Source organism: Canis lupus, chromosome 13 (assembly GCF_011100685.1).
Source record: "Canis lupus familiaris isolate Mischka breed German Shepherd chromosome 13, alternate assembly UU_Cfam_GSD_1.0, whole genome shotgun sequence".
NCBI classification, from domain to species: domain Eukaryota; kingdom Metazoa; phylum Chordata; class Mammalia; order Carnivora; family Canidae; genus Canis; species Canis lupus.
Genome location: NC_049234.1, coordinates 25,810,377 through 25,824,868, shown reverse-complemented (window position 1 = coordinate 25,824,868; position 14,492 = coordinate 25,810,377). Strand labels below are relative to the sequence as shown.

The 14,492-nt window shown below is 52.8% G+C and overlaps 1 long non-coding RNA gene across 39 annotated transcripts in view; it reads right to left on the bottom strand.

Annotated features, from left to right (window-relative positions):
• The window catches only part of LOC102151812, a 237,951-nt gene that overhangs the window by 92,576 nt on the left and 130,883 nt on the right, over positions 1-14,492 (bottom strand). Inside the window, exon 1 of one of the 39 annotated variants that reach the window (XR_005368688.1) lies at positions 9,725-9,911. The exons of 37 other annotated variants lie outside the window; for them this stretch is intronic. This is a non-coding gene — a long non-coding RNA (uncharacterized LOC102151812). Of the gene's footprint in view, positions 1-737; positions 1,035-9,724; positions 9,912-14,492 lie in introns of those variants that run through there. One more of the 39 variants, XR_005368689.1, reaches the window with a different exon arrangement.

The window sequence follows — 14,492 nt, the reverse complement described above, 5'->3', positions numbered from 1 at the left end:
TGATTTCATCTAATCCTCCCTGCCCTCCCTGCTCAGTGGGTACTTCCTGAACTGTAGTGACAGCTCATTTACATACAGGGGGGGAAAAAAAGACTACGTAGTTGCTTATAACCTGAGCTGTAGTTTTTGGTGACTCAGAGGAGAAAATACATTTTTCCACTCTGCTCAAAAGAGTGGTCCCTCCTTTCTCCCACTGCTCAGATGATGTAAGTCCTGGGCCAATGGGACCCCGGGGAAGTTCCAGGCTATTGGGAGCTCAAACGTCAGTGAGCCGAAGTTAAGCAGGGAATTTCCCATGGCTGACAGGTGCGCCGACAGGTGCGCTGATAGGTGGGCTGGCAGGAGAGTCCCCTCCTCGAGTAAAACACCCCTTACCCATTCATTCTCCCTCTTAGTAAGTCTATATTCCTTAGGGGGGGCAAGGAAACGCCGGGCTTAATGTTGGCCCGGGGCCCACCGTCCAGGAAGTCGCACCCCCAGCGTGCAGACTATCTCTTCCAGGAAGCCAATGTGGAACCACCACCCACCCTAAACCCCCTGATTATAAACTCCGTAAGAACAGCAATGGTGCCTGACATGCAGGACCTCCAAAGATCACTGCCAAATTAGTAAATACTTCCTGAATGAATTAATCCCAAGGCTTCCATAAAGCTGAGGTCATTCTATGCCCCAAAATACTGGGTGCCTGTTGTGTGCGACGCACTGGGGATGAAACGGTGAACAAAGCAGACATTTACCCACGCAGCCCTCATCCAAAGCAGCTGTTGACAAGTGCTGGCACAAGATGACCTCCAGCTGTCAGCCCTCTTTGGCAACTGCCTTGGCCGAAGACGATGACCTTGCGCAAGGTTGTGTACCCTTCCTCAACAGAGCCCACATACAATGACTGGTCGACCCCTCATTTCAATTCCAGACCATTCCACCTCTAAGACTCCGGTGGGGTCAACTGAAGTCTTTGTTGGGACACTGGTACAGCTTGACTTCTCCCTCTGCCCAGTCTTGAGTTCGTCTCCCTCAGCTGCATAGCTGTTGTTCCCAAAGGCATGCCATAATAAATATCCAGCTTACTATCAGCTTAGCATCTGCTTTCCAAGGAACCCAACCTGCATCAAGAAGATTCTGAGGATAGATGCTCAGGCCCTTTGGCATCAGGAGGAAGCCTCCAGGAGCAGGATAAACAAACATCCCAGTCAGCAGATGGGAGCTGCTTCCTCAGAGGGCCCTATTGGACGGAATGCTGAAGGCTAAGCGAGCAGCTCCAAGCAGTGAGAGAGCTGTTTGGGGGTGAACACCTGTAGTGGCTGTAATGTGTGGATGAGTCCCATGTCCTTCAGGTGGAGACTCATTTTCTTGGTCCTTCTTCCCCTTGGTACCCAGTGCAGGAAAGAAGCTTGGTAAAATGTCTATTTGAATGGTTAGATGATGACCAGATGGGCAAAAATGGATGGATAGATGGACAGAGCTTGTTGAACTAGGAAGTCATGCCTTGAGCAGCTAAACACCAAATGAAAGGTAACGATGATTTCATTAGGTTAAATCATGAGATTCACGTAAAGTGTGTATCACAGTTCTCAAGAAGCACTAATGATGAAGATGACAACTAAGCCACTCATGGAGACCTTCCTGGAGGTGGTGACCTGTGATGAGCAGCCTGAAAGTGAGAGAAGAGAGGAAGGTAAATGAAGTAAGAGAAGCGAGACGTTAGCATTATTAGCAAACTGAGTCCCGACACTGCTCACCAGACACCGACTAAAAAACAACACCCTTCACAGAGTCGCCGTGACCTCCCAGTGATGGAAAGTGGGGGACGCCTTCCACAACGATAACATCCATCACTATGAACGTGGGCTCGGACGTTCCCATCACTAGTGGAGGCAGCACTGATGGGGGACTTGAAAATAGTGTGTGGTTTGAAAACTTAATCCTAGAGAGATAGGAAGCCATTGAGGTTGAGGAACAGAGGCGCTAGGCGACAGAACTGATGCAAGCTTTCTTGTATCATCCGTCCCTCAGGTGGCTGGCAGGTGAGTCGAACCCCTCGTCTGCCGTGCTCCTGGGGCAGATGGAGACGTGGGGTGCCCAGAGCCTCCATTCTGAGAAGGCAGCCTCCTCGGGGCAGAATCAACACAGAAGAGCCCCAGGCCCCAGGCTCAGTCCCCCTGAGAAGCATATGGACCCTAGGACCATCCTCGTCAGGCACTCACCCCAACCCACTGAAGTGTCCTCACTTTTGAGGGTGATCCTGGGGAAACAGACAGCCCCCCTGGGACAGAGGGGAGTAACTAGGAGCCTGGTGTCCGTGCGAGCAAGAGTCTGTGATGAGGACAGCAGGAAGGGAGAAAGTTTACCTGGGGAAATTGTGAAACAAGTGACGTAACAGACTAGTAGCACCCAGAAGCTTTTGGCCCATTGCTATGCGTTCCTAAGCTGGGAGCATCTCAAAGGCTAAAAATGCTGAGGCCATCAGAGGTGGCAGGCAGGGGTGACAATTCAGAGAACTGACCTCAGTACCAGCCAGGTGTCAAGTTGAAGGGGAAAGTCACAGGGAGGCAGTAAAGCTCACCGCTGAAGCAGACGCTCTGCTGCCGAGCGACCTGGGCTGGAGGTGAGGCTCCACCACTTCCTTCCTGCAAGACCTGGCTCCCGTAGGGCCCACCTCCCTGACCTTATCTGTGTTACAACCTAGCAGGGGGCCTGCAGACCTGAACCGCGCCTATGCAAAGCACGACACAAGTGGAGGCGACACAAGTGGAGGCCCGATAACAGATCACAGGCCTATCTAGGAACCATCCTGTGCTACACCCCTTCCAATAGTACTTGGCAAATCCCGAGGGGTTCCAGAGTCTCCTGTGAGGGCCCTCCAGGGGGCTTGATCAAGGGGGGAGGAGGGGAGGACAGCACAGGGACCACAACCTGATTTAACCCAAACACATAGATTTCAGTTGGAAAAGGGGTTTGAGGGCTTTGAGAAAGCATCCACTTAACTTTCCTACAGAAAGAAATGAGGCTTCACAGAGCCAAGGGTCTCATCTAAACACACACAGCAAATCAGCGGTGGGGAAGAAATGGTGCAGCTGGAGATCCTGACTCTCAGGCAGCTGGTTCAAAGGCTGGGAAACCTGGATGCGCACCCCCAAGGTCAACTGTGCAAGGGGCCCCGGTGTCTTGGCACCTCACGAGCAAGTCCACAGCCCCCACTCTCACAGCCAGGTGAAAAGAGCTGAAGGAGAAGCAAGTGGAGAATGAAATTCGAGGCAGAGAGAGAGAGATATCTCCCTCTACTTCTCAAAAGAGGGAAGGTCAACCCTAGATCCCTCCCCAGAGCTGAGCGGGGACAGGACCAAGGGGACTCAGTTCATAAATGGGAGGAATGAGAGAAGTAAGGGACTAAGGAGGAGAAACCAGTTCCTTCCTTGTTAAGAAATCACTACTCCCAGATACTCTTGGCAAGTCTTACCCAGTCGTGTATGGTCTCGATCGGCCCATAATGCAGACCCACTCAAGGGGCTATGCAACTTCTCCCTTGGCAGGGAGGACAGAACAAGACTTCTCATAAGTGAAAATGATTTCAAGTGACCACAAGTCAACTGTCAACCCAAGAATCAGCTTGGCGTGGAAGAATCCATTAATTCCTACAGCAATCATGGGTAACGCCACTCATCTCCAGCCTTCCCAGTGCTGGGCCCTAATGGGCTTCCCATGTGATCCTTAACACTGAAAGCCAGGCATATTGTCCTCAAGTCATAGATGGGTAAAACGAGGCTCAAAGAGCTTCCTCAAGACACAGCCAGATTCGAAGGCATACTGTGCCGAGTGACCTGTGCTAATAACAAGACCTGTGTCATAAAGCCCTTTCTCAAGTCCTGTTGCTTTTCCTCCCACCCTTCCCATTGGAAGTCCTTGTTTTAAGGGCATTAAATCTATATGAGGCTGATTTTATTCAACAAGATGCAGATTGCACAGCACAGGAGGGATGCTAGCAACAGTGAGGCCAACATCACACATGCTATAGAGGGGACTCCTATTCCAGACAAAGATTGGGAGAGATGACCCCTGAGAGTTCTTTATACCCTGAGAGTCTGTGAGTTTTCAAACTGAAATTTCCATTCCTATGTAATTACTCCCCCTGGGCTGAATGCAGGCATTTTTTTTTCAAGTCCAGAGATGTAAACCTCACTCTTCTTATGGACAACAAGGCTCTTTGAAATCCATCCTGGCTTCTCCCAAGGCTAGCCCCAGCCTTCCTGGGGAAGGAGGTTTCAGCTGGGGAGCCAGGCGAGCATGACAGCCAGGCAGAGATAAACAGGACTAGAGGAGCCTCCTGACCCCACAGGATGTGGTGAGGTAAAGCAGTGAGACAAAAATCAGAGAAAGCTATCGAGAAATACAAACAGCCTATAGAGAGCTTTAACAGGAATGAGCTTTAACAGGGGCTTTTCTTCTTCTTTTTCTTCTTCTTCTTTTTTTTTTCTTTTTTCTTTTTCTTTTTTTTTTTTTTTTAAAGCTAGGAAGCCCAAAATAGTTGAAAGAGTTGTGTCTCAAAGCTTTCTGAAGAAAAGCCACGTCTTGTTCCTAAGACGAATCTAGGGGCACAAGTGTGGAGTCTGGAGTCAGGAAGACTACAAGGGCCAGCTGAGGTTGCAAACAGAACCCCACGATGCGAGTCTCAACCCCAGCCTTCACACGCAGGAGCCAGTGTGCTGATCAGCACTTCACACAAAGGCTCAATTTTGAAGCTCGCTCATTTTAAGCAAAGGCTGCGCTGCAACTGGCTCTACTTGAAGGCGTCCGCATGGAAAGTAACGAAGTTGGCAGGAGGAACGGCCAAAATCAGCATTCCCAAAGAGAGTTGGTAAACAAGCAGAGGGGGAAAAAAAAGTTGGCCTCATTAAGGATAAGAAAGTACAAATTTAACAAGAAACCGTTTTGCATCTATTGAATTATCATTTTTTAAGCTAATAATACCCGGTGTTGATGAGGTTGTGGTGGAACTGGCATATCCACATGTTGATGGTAGCAACGCCAACAACCTTATTTGAAAGTAATTTGGCAATACGGGTCGAGAGCCATAAAACTGTGCCTTCTGACTCAATAATCCTCCTGCTGAGAATGTGCCCAAAGGATTTTCCAAGAAGGGAAGAGTTCCATGTACAAAGCTCTTCACCGCACCCTTAAGTAGTACAGCAAACCACTGGGAACTTTAATTTTCAACAGCAGAGAACTGGGTTAGAATATAATTTATTGACTTGATGAGCCATTACACGCTCTTTGAAAATGATCGTTCGCAAGGCGCTTCAACAAAATGGAACAATACCTATGACCTAATGTCAGATAAAAAACATGATGAAATATTTCCTACCCCTATGCCCAAATGAAATTGTAAGTTAAGATGTGGACAGACGTGGGCGCCTGGGTGGCTCAGTCAGTTAAGCATCTGCCTTTGGCTCAGGTCATGATCCCAGGGTCCTGGGATTGAGCCTCCTGTGGAGCTCCCTGTACAGTAGGGAGTCGCTTCTCCTCCCTCTGTCCCTCTCCCCGCTTGTTCTCTCTCTCTCTTCTCGCTCTCTTAAATAAATGGATAAGATCTTCTAGAAAAGAAAAAAGTATGGACAGACATACCACACATCTGAAAGCAATCTGATTGGGGGGCGGGGGGTAGTGTTACTGATTTTGTTTCTTATCCATTTCCATTCTTTTTTTTTTTTTTTTGAGATTTATTTATTTATTTGAGAGAGAGAGAGCATGAGCCAGGAAGAGAGGCAGAGGGAGACAAGCAGAACCCCTGCTGAGCACGGAACCCAGCGCAAGGCTCAATCCAAAGACCCCAAGATCACAACTCAGGCTGAAATCAAGAGTTGGATGCTCAACCAACTGAGCCACCCATGCACTTCCATTCTGTGGGTAATAAATGACAACGACATTGATGTTGATTTTTTTTAAGAGAGAAAAAGAGGAAGAGGGGGGTGGAGAGGCAGAAGAAGGTACAGAGAGAGAATCTTAAGCAGGCTCTACATCCACCACGGAGCCTGACGTGGGGCTCGATCTCAGCACCCTGAGATCATGTCCTGAGCTGAAATTCAGAGTCAGACACCCAACCAACCGAGCTACTCAGGTATCCCTGATGATTTTTCTTTGGCGGGGGGGGGGGGGGGGGGGGGACTTCAATAATGTATAGGAAAGAAATGGGTGGAATACAGGGGCACTAGAAACAGAATTCAGGAGATGAGGCATCTGAGGATCAAGGCAAAGAAACACGATCTCTAATCAGAGAATGGAAAATGTAGGCACCTAAGGGAGGGGTCACATATTAGCAACGGGAGTCTCCCAGGCCCCGTGGTGCTTCCGGCAGTATCTGATCATCTCAGCTTCTATGAGATCAGTCTTCCTCCTCTCTACCACGCCCACGGTGCTCAAACAGGAATAGAAGAGCCCAGATCTGTATATATTTAAATGCCCCATCCTCCTAAAACAAAACTCTGCTGAGAAGCCTAAAAATAATTTATATACCACATTTCCCAAAACCAGTCTTTTACAAGAAGGCACCGGTTTCTAGACATGGAGCTCGAGGTCGTGCGGGACTTTAATTTTCTATAGCAGAGGACACCGGTGGGATTTCTGGGGTGAACAGCAATCTCAACAGACAGCTGTCCCCACCGGAGGGCCGGGCAGGGGCGCTCAAGTCGGGGGGACAGCGCTAGGGAGTCACAGGTGACCTGAACCCAGCCCCGACGCCGACCCCTCCAGGCCTCCGCCGCTGGATCTGTTCTCTCACCCTGTGACCTCAGATCTGCCTCCATCCTGCGGGCATCTTTGAGAACCTTCCTCAGGGGGGTGGGGTGAGGAGTAGGGGAGCCGCATACACTGTGCCCTGAGCCTGGCAGTGGCGGGTGCTCACAAACTGGTGGCTCACTGCATCACTCTCATTTCCTCGTCTGACTGATTGGTCTCCCAGGACTGCATGTGCCACGTGTGGGGAGGGAGGGCACACATGCAAATGACCAAGTGTGGCTCAGCCCTGGCTGCCAGCAGGGTCACCTGGTGGCTTCAGAAAGCACAGATGCTCTGGGCCCTCCCAGCACGACATCAGAGTCTAGGAGGTGGGGCCCCAGCTCGGCTGCTGAGAGCTGAGCCCTTGGTGCCATGGGGCTAGGGCGCACCTAATGCAGATGAGAGCCACCAGTGACTTCTCCTCCAAAGCCCCAAGCCCACGCCTGCACGAGGAGGGAGTCTTTCTTAATTTATGTAGGCCACGGTTCAACAGCTCCTTTTGGAACACTCTGAGTGACTGGCACATGGCAAGGGGTTCCCCCGCTCCCTGCCTCCTGCTCAGCCCAGGGATTTCCTGCAAAGCCGCGGAGCGGGCCAGCTGGAGCCACCTGGCTCGCGGACGCCACTGGGAAGCACCTGACCAGCACGGGCAGCAACCAGCCAGGGGTGAACACAAGTTCCTGGGGCCCATCCTGGGCGGACCCCGTGAGTCCCTGGCACACATGGGCATGGGCAGGCCTCCTGGGTGCACTGTTGTCAGAGGCAGCCAGCCCAGCACCTCTGGAGGGGGCAGGTGGAAAGTGCAGGAAGATCCCTCATCTGTCAAGTGGGCATAACCTTCCCTGTGCGCTGCTAGGGGCGGGGGTGGGGGGTGGGGAGATGCCATGTGCCCCGTCCCGTGCCAGGCCCAGAAAAGTCGCTGAAGTGTGGTGGCAGGAGCTGCCTTGGTGTGAAGTGCTGCTGAAGGGAGACGTGGGGACATTCTTTCTGGGTGAAGGTTAACCCTCAGCCCTGGGGTTGCAGCAACAGCAGTGCTGGCTTCTTCCCAGGAGCAGGCTGTCCCCCATCGCCCCCGTGAAGCGACCAGCCCAGCCGCTCTCGGCAGAGTAGAAGGGGCGCTCAAAGGCCAGGACTCTGCTCTTCCCTCCCCCGCTCCCAAAAAAACCACGACAAACGCTTCCTGGACCTCTAAAGCCAGAGGCCATGTTTCTGTCACATTGACAAGTGGCCAAGAAGCTCCAGGCACGTCACCCACATGAACTCCAGAAACCCTCACGGTAAGCTTTTGGGGGTCAATGCTATTTCTTATCCCCATTTTACAGATAAGGAGAGTGAGGCACGGAGGTCTGCCACCTGGCCAAGGCCACACAGCAAGGCTGGATCTTGGAGCCCGGTGGGTTCCAAAGGGCGGGCTCTCCCCCCACTGCTGCCCCACAGTGCCCTGGCTCAGGGGCTGGGCCTCTCTGATTCCTCCCTTTGGCAGAAACACATTATTAGGCTCCTGCTGTATGCCAGCCCAGGACCGGGGGCTGGAGACACAATCAGTCCTCTCAAGAACTTCCTAACCCTGATAATTCCTTTTTTTTTTTTTTATTCACAGAGACACACAGAGAGAGAGAGAGAGAGGCAGAGACACAGGCAGAGGGAGAAGCAGGCTCCATGCAGAGAGCCTGACATGGGACTCGATCCTGGGTCTCCAGGATCAGGCCCTGGGCTGCAGGCAGCGCTAAACTGCTGCGCCACCAGGGCTGCCCAACCCAGATATTCCCGAGGCCCTCACAGGCAATCCCGGACAGATCAAGCACTTGTGAAAAGCCCTCTAAGCAGCGGGGACCTCAGCCACCTCCTGCAGAGGCTGGGCACAGGGTGGGAGCAGTGGGGCACCGGGCTCCAGGGTACAGACCTTGGGGTTGGGCAGACCTGGGTGTGAAGGCCAGCTGCCCACCGACGTGCTGGGCGACGTAGGGATGCCCGTTCTGCCCCTCTCCCCCCATACAGCGGAGGTAACAGGAGCACTCTCAGAGGTGCTCTGGATGCAAACAAGAAATTGTCTCCAAAACACTCATAGTATGCAACTGGGAACGAGCAGGGGTGAGGAGCCCGGGAGGGGTCCCCAGAAGTATCCTAGAAGGGGCAGGGTCTGAGATGGACTGGGTAGGTTTTAGGTAGGTCAGAGATGCTCCTAGGCCAGGAAGAAAGGAGACAGGATAGCCACAGGGTGGGGTTACTACTGGTTGAAGCGAACCCCGGGGGTGTCCTGGGTGACCAGGACAGGGAAGACAGATTTCAGCAGAGCTAATGACAGATCCTAAGACATTATAAATGCCAACGGTGAATGAATGAAGGAGGGAGAGACTGCCAAATCCTATCAGCAGAGGCAAATAGCAAAGTGCATTTATAAACTCACAATTCTAGGCTCTAAATGGAGTCAGGAAAGCCCTCACCTCGGGACCGGATGGGATTCTCCTCTGCGCTGGTCTCTCAGGGCTGCCGTACGCACAAATGACCACAAACCAGCTGGCCTGAACAGCAGAAAGCTATTCTCACACGGTCCTGGAGGCTGGGAGTCCAAAATGAAGGGGTCACAGGGCCCTGCTCTCGCGGAAGGCCCTAGAAAGAATCCTTGCTTGCCTCTCTCCTGGCTTCTGGCTGCCGGCCGTCCTTGGCACCCCTTGGTTTGCAGATGCAGGAGTCTAATCTCTGCCCCCGTCTCCACATGGCCTTTGTCCCTGTGTGCGCACCTCTGTCCATCCATCCTCTTGCAAAAACACCAGCCACTGGATTTAGAGCCTGGCCTACTCCAATGTGACCTCATCGTAACCCCATGACATCTGCACAGACTCTACTTCCAGATAAGATCCCATTCACAGGTATTAAGGATTAAGACTTAGACAAAAATACCTTTTCAGGGTACACGATTCAACCCACTACCCCCTGCCCGCCCTGCCACTCTTACCACCACCTCTCAGATATGTTGCGCTGGCCAGCTTTCACCTAAGCCAGTGTCCAGGTCAGCTGTGCCCTCTCAGCATCTTCAGGTAGCGGGGACTCACAGGGCCCCTTCCACAAATCCCCGGCAGAGTCTGGGCACAGCATGGGTGTCAAAGCAGAGAGGCTGCACCTGCCCACCTGGCCCTCAACCTCAGGAACTCCTAGCTGCTGCGTTTACATCGGTACCACCTTGGTTTCTTCCTGGTGGTGTTTTTGAAAGGGGGCCACCCCCACCCCACCCCACAACTGACCCAGAGCTCTGCGCTCAAGAGGCACCCAGGTCCAGGGTGTCTGGACAACAGGGGTTCCCAGACCTGTACTTGCTAGAAGGGACGCAAAGCACAGATCCTGCTCCCTAAAAAGCCAGGCAGGTGGGAGTCACTGAAAAGGGGGCATACACACTCCTGGGTGCAGCAGGTCCCTCCACACCATTTGGATAGATCCTGAGCTTCTCCCTCACTGCCATGTGGAAAACCCTGTGCAATCTATCTGTCCAATCAGCCAGACAGTCCTTCCACAAACATTCCTCAGGCTTCACTCTGCGGCCCAAGATCGTTAGCTGGGCACACCCACAAACAGAAAAGGATGGCAAAGAACAGGAATTGGCACTCCCAGGTCATAGGATTCCAGGGCCTTCGAACCCCAAAGTGCCCTCCCAAGGAAGCACCCAAGCATACCACAGGCATCAACAAACGTTAGTTGCGGTAAACTGACCAGACAGACTTTTCCAGCCCATAAATGAGGCCTGTGTGTGTGCAAATATTTTTCAGTGACCTGCTGTGTGACCTTGGGCCAGTTACAGAACCCCATGAGTGAGCTCAGCTCCTTATCTAGATGTATGACTCTGAGATTAAAAGGAGTCTTGGAGTACTTGGCATACTTTTCCTTTCTGTCTTTATGGCAGGAGGACTGACCAGGTGTGCGGTCCCTTCTTCAGAGAGGTCTCAAAGCAGCCCGTGAAAACAGTGTGGACTTCCCTGAAGTGGCCTCATTCTCGCAGGGCCACGCGCATACCCTGGGCCCAGCTGGACTGTGCCTTGTGCTGGGGGCTGGGCAGCGGCAGGTGCACACCCCGTGGTCCTGCCCAGAACACATCCCGGATGAAGAACATCCCCCCTTCTGAAGGTGGCCCCAGTGTCAGCCCCAATGCCTGCCATTTATCTTCCTTTCCCCCAATATTATATTGCAATCCTACTCTCTGCCACATACTGGGATCTGGGGGATAAGGTGATAAGCCAAGGGACAAAGACCCAGACTTCATGGGACTAATCCTAGGTCGCCCCTCCTCCCACTCCCCCTCCTCCAAGCCCCCCAGGTGTGGCTCCCCTCTTCTGGATTCACTCACCCCTCATCGTCCACAAGAGGCCCCCTAGTCTAGTTTTCCATTCAAAGAAAGGCCCTGCCCTCCTCTTGACCTCTCTCTGTCCCGGCGGGTGGATACTCATTCCTGCCCAAAGCATGCAACCTACAATCAGCCTGGGGTGACATCTCAGGAGCCTCCAGAAGCAAACACTCATTACTGGAGGAGCTGTCAGGGGACCCACCCTCCAATCAGTCTTCCCGAGCTGGGGGCAGCAGCCTACGGGGTTCCCCTGCTGGGGGTGCAGGGGCCGGAGGGGAAGGAGGAAGACATTCTGATGTCTCTGCCAGCAGACACTCCTTGCTGTGAACCTAAAAGAGGCAAGGTCCAACCCAATGCACGTGGGGCTTGCACAAAGTCTTTCCCACGCCCCTCTGTGGCCCGAACTTGGCTCTCACATCCTAGCTGAACCAGAGGCCAGAGCCCAGGAAGGGACCACAAGCAGGGACTATCCGGAGCTCCACCTGGGGACTGTGTCGCCAGCCAGCCCTTAAGTAGGAGCACTGAGCTGACAATCAGGAAACTCTCGAGAGAACCAAAGGAGTCAGGTGCCCCCCAGGACTCTGAACCTGCACTGCCCCCCAAAAAAGGTGAATCCAGGGGCACCGGGGTGGCTCAGTGGTTGAGTGTCTGCCTTTGGCTCAGGTTATGATCCCAGGGTCCTAGGATCGAGTCCTGCATCGGGCTTCCCACAGGGAGCCTGCTTTTCCTTCCATCTATGTCTGTCCCTGCCTCTCTCTGTGTGTCTCTCATGAATAAATCAATACAATCTTTTTGTAAAAAAAGTGAATCCACATTAAAACTGCTGTTTGTCAGACCCCACGGCCCCATTTCAAGTGCTCAACAGCCACACATGGCCAGGGGCTCCCGTATCAGCCAGTGCCAGCCACAGGACACTTCCATGCCACACGAGGCTTCTCACTGCTCCAGAGGTTTCCTCTGGGTGCCTGAAAGCGGAACAAGACCCAGCATCACTCTGCGCCCCCCCTTTCCACCCGGTCACAGGGAGAGGAAGTGGGTCATGGCTCAGAAATGAACAACAGCAGGTCACAGTCCCAGAACTTGAGTCCTGCCTGCAGCTCTGCCACTTACCAGGTGAGCGACCCAAAGCAACCAGGGTCACCTGTGAGCACCTCAGTTGCACCATCCATATAATGGGAGTGGAGATAAGCTCCCGGCCCCTTAGGCCCCTTCCTATAGCTTTTTGCACTGCTGAGTGACTCCAGGGCCTCACTGGGCCCCACACCGTAATGTGGTAATATTGAAAATAATGCTACTGCTAAAGTTTGGGATCTGTGAGATGTTATTAGTACCTTTCTCTTCTCGTTATGCAAACACCAGCTATACAGATCCACCAGAATTTAACGGGCCGCTTAGTAATGAAGTTTAACTTAATGCAAACAAGTAAATGACCCTCTCAGCACACCCCCTTCAAAACTTTTAGAACTGGAATTGCAATTAGTCAATTTATTATGAAATTCTCTTTGACTAGTTTTCCAGCCCGACCTCTGCATTAACATCAGGGTGCCCCCTGAGGGCCTCTACCCATCAGGTACTGGTCCCATAGGGCCCACTGAGCTGTGGGCTGCTGTTTGCCATGAGCTGAGAAAGGGGCCAGCACGTGGAGGAAGGACCAAAAAATATTTCTGATGGATGGATGAACTCCTGGCCTCCTGCTCTGAGAGGAGGAGCAGGCCCGCCATGGGCCAGAAGAAGGCTCCTGACAGACGGGCCCCCCCAGAGCTGCCCTGGATGCACCCTGCTCAGCACACCCCTCCTCATCCTCACACTGCAGGCTGCCTGTGTGTATCCGGGCGGGGCATCACCCCCTCCCTCCTCTGGCTGTGAGCCCTCAACAGCGGGACACATCCTTTCCCCTCTGGCCACCGGGCCCTTCACAAGGGTCTCAGGAAGAAGAAATAATCCCAGACCTGGAAAAAGAGCCGAACTGCTCAGTCGACCGACGTGCAAAGTCCAGGCCCCAGGAGTGGGGTGAGCTGCCAGGATGGATCCCCAGGTGCCCAGACCAAAGACCCCGCTGGGCCTCTGCTTCTAGCCCAACCCAGACAGCAGGGGGCAGTCGGGGGGGAGAGGGGGAGGCTGCGGTCAGCCTGGGGCAGGGGCAGGGGCAGGGGCAGGAAGGCTGCCTGGGGGGGAGGGGGAGTGACAGACCCTAGAACTTGAAACACACCCCGTGGACACTTCCAGGAGGAAGAGATTGCTGGGCCAGATGAGACCCCGATTCTGCAGGGGAAAGAGAGGAGCCACAAGCCAGGCCAGGCCACCACCTCAGTGGGGACCTAACAGCAATCACACAGATGTAGGTCTCAGTCTGCTCCTCTGTTAAAGGGAACATTAAAATGGAGAACAACCGGGGCGCCTGGGTGGCTCAGCGCTTGAGCATCTGCCTTTGGCTCAGGGCATGATCCCAGGGTTCTGGGATCGAGTCCTGAATCGGGCTTCCTGCAGGGAGCCTGCTTCTCCCTCTGCCTGTGTCTCTGCCTCTCTCTCTCTCTCCCTCCCTCTCTCTCTCTCTCTCTGTCTCTCATGAATAAATAAATAAATCTTTAAAAATAAAGTAAAATGGAGAAGAAACCCATCAGACAAAAAAAAAAAAAAAAAAAAAAAAAAGCCCAAGCCTGGAATTTAGGAATGAGACCCAGGTCCTAACCACTCGGAGCCCCTCCGCCTACAAAATAAGATCACAGCTAAACCAAACCATTGTTCATGTTACAGCTAAACTAAAATAAACTCAGTGAGTAGATGACACCCATCTCAAGGTTCTGGTCTTCAGATGAAGAAGCAATATATCAAAACCCCTCTTTATTAAAAACCTGTAAAGCAGTGCACAGGAGGATAATGTGTAGAGCAACAGCCTCCTAAACGGATGAGACTCTCCCAATGCGTCCAGCTCCCTGCTCAGAGTTCTACGCCCATCGCCTCCTGGTCTCACAACAAACTGGTAATACACAGACGTGCTCCCATTATACCCATTTCACAGACTGAAATAAGTGATATACTGTCAGCCACTGTTGAAGCCAGGAGTCAGACCCAGGAGGAGGGACCCCAGAGACCCACAGATCACTACCACTCGTCCTACAAGGACTGGAAGGTGAATCCTAAGGGTGTGCAAAGAAAGAGGAACGAACATTCTTCGCTTTTTAGTTTTGCAAACACAACCCGTGCCACTGGATGGTTTTGAGAAGAGAAATGCGTGCAGGGTGTCAGGGGCACGAGGCTCCGCCAAGGCGGTAAAGACAGGGCTGTGGTCGTCAATCTTGGGAGCCCTCAAGGCAGCTGCCCAGAGGGACAACCTGGAATTGTTGGTGCTACGGGGCCCTGGACGCAGGTCTCGCCCACGGCTATAGTGGAG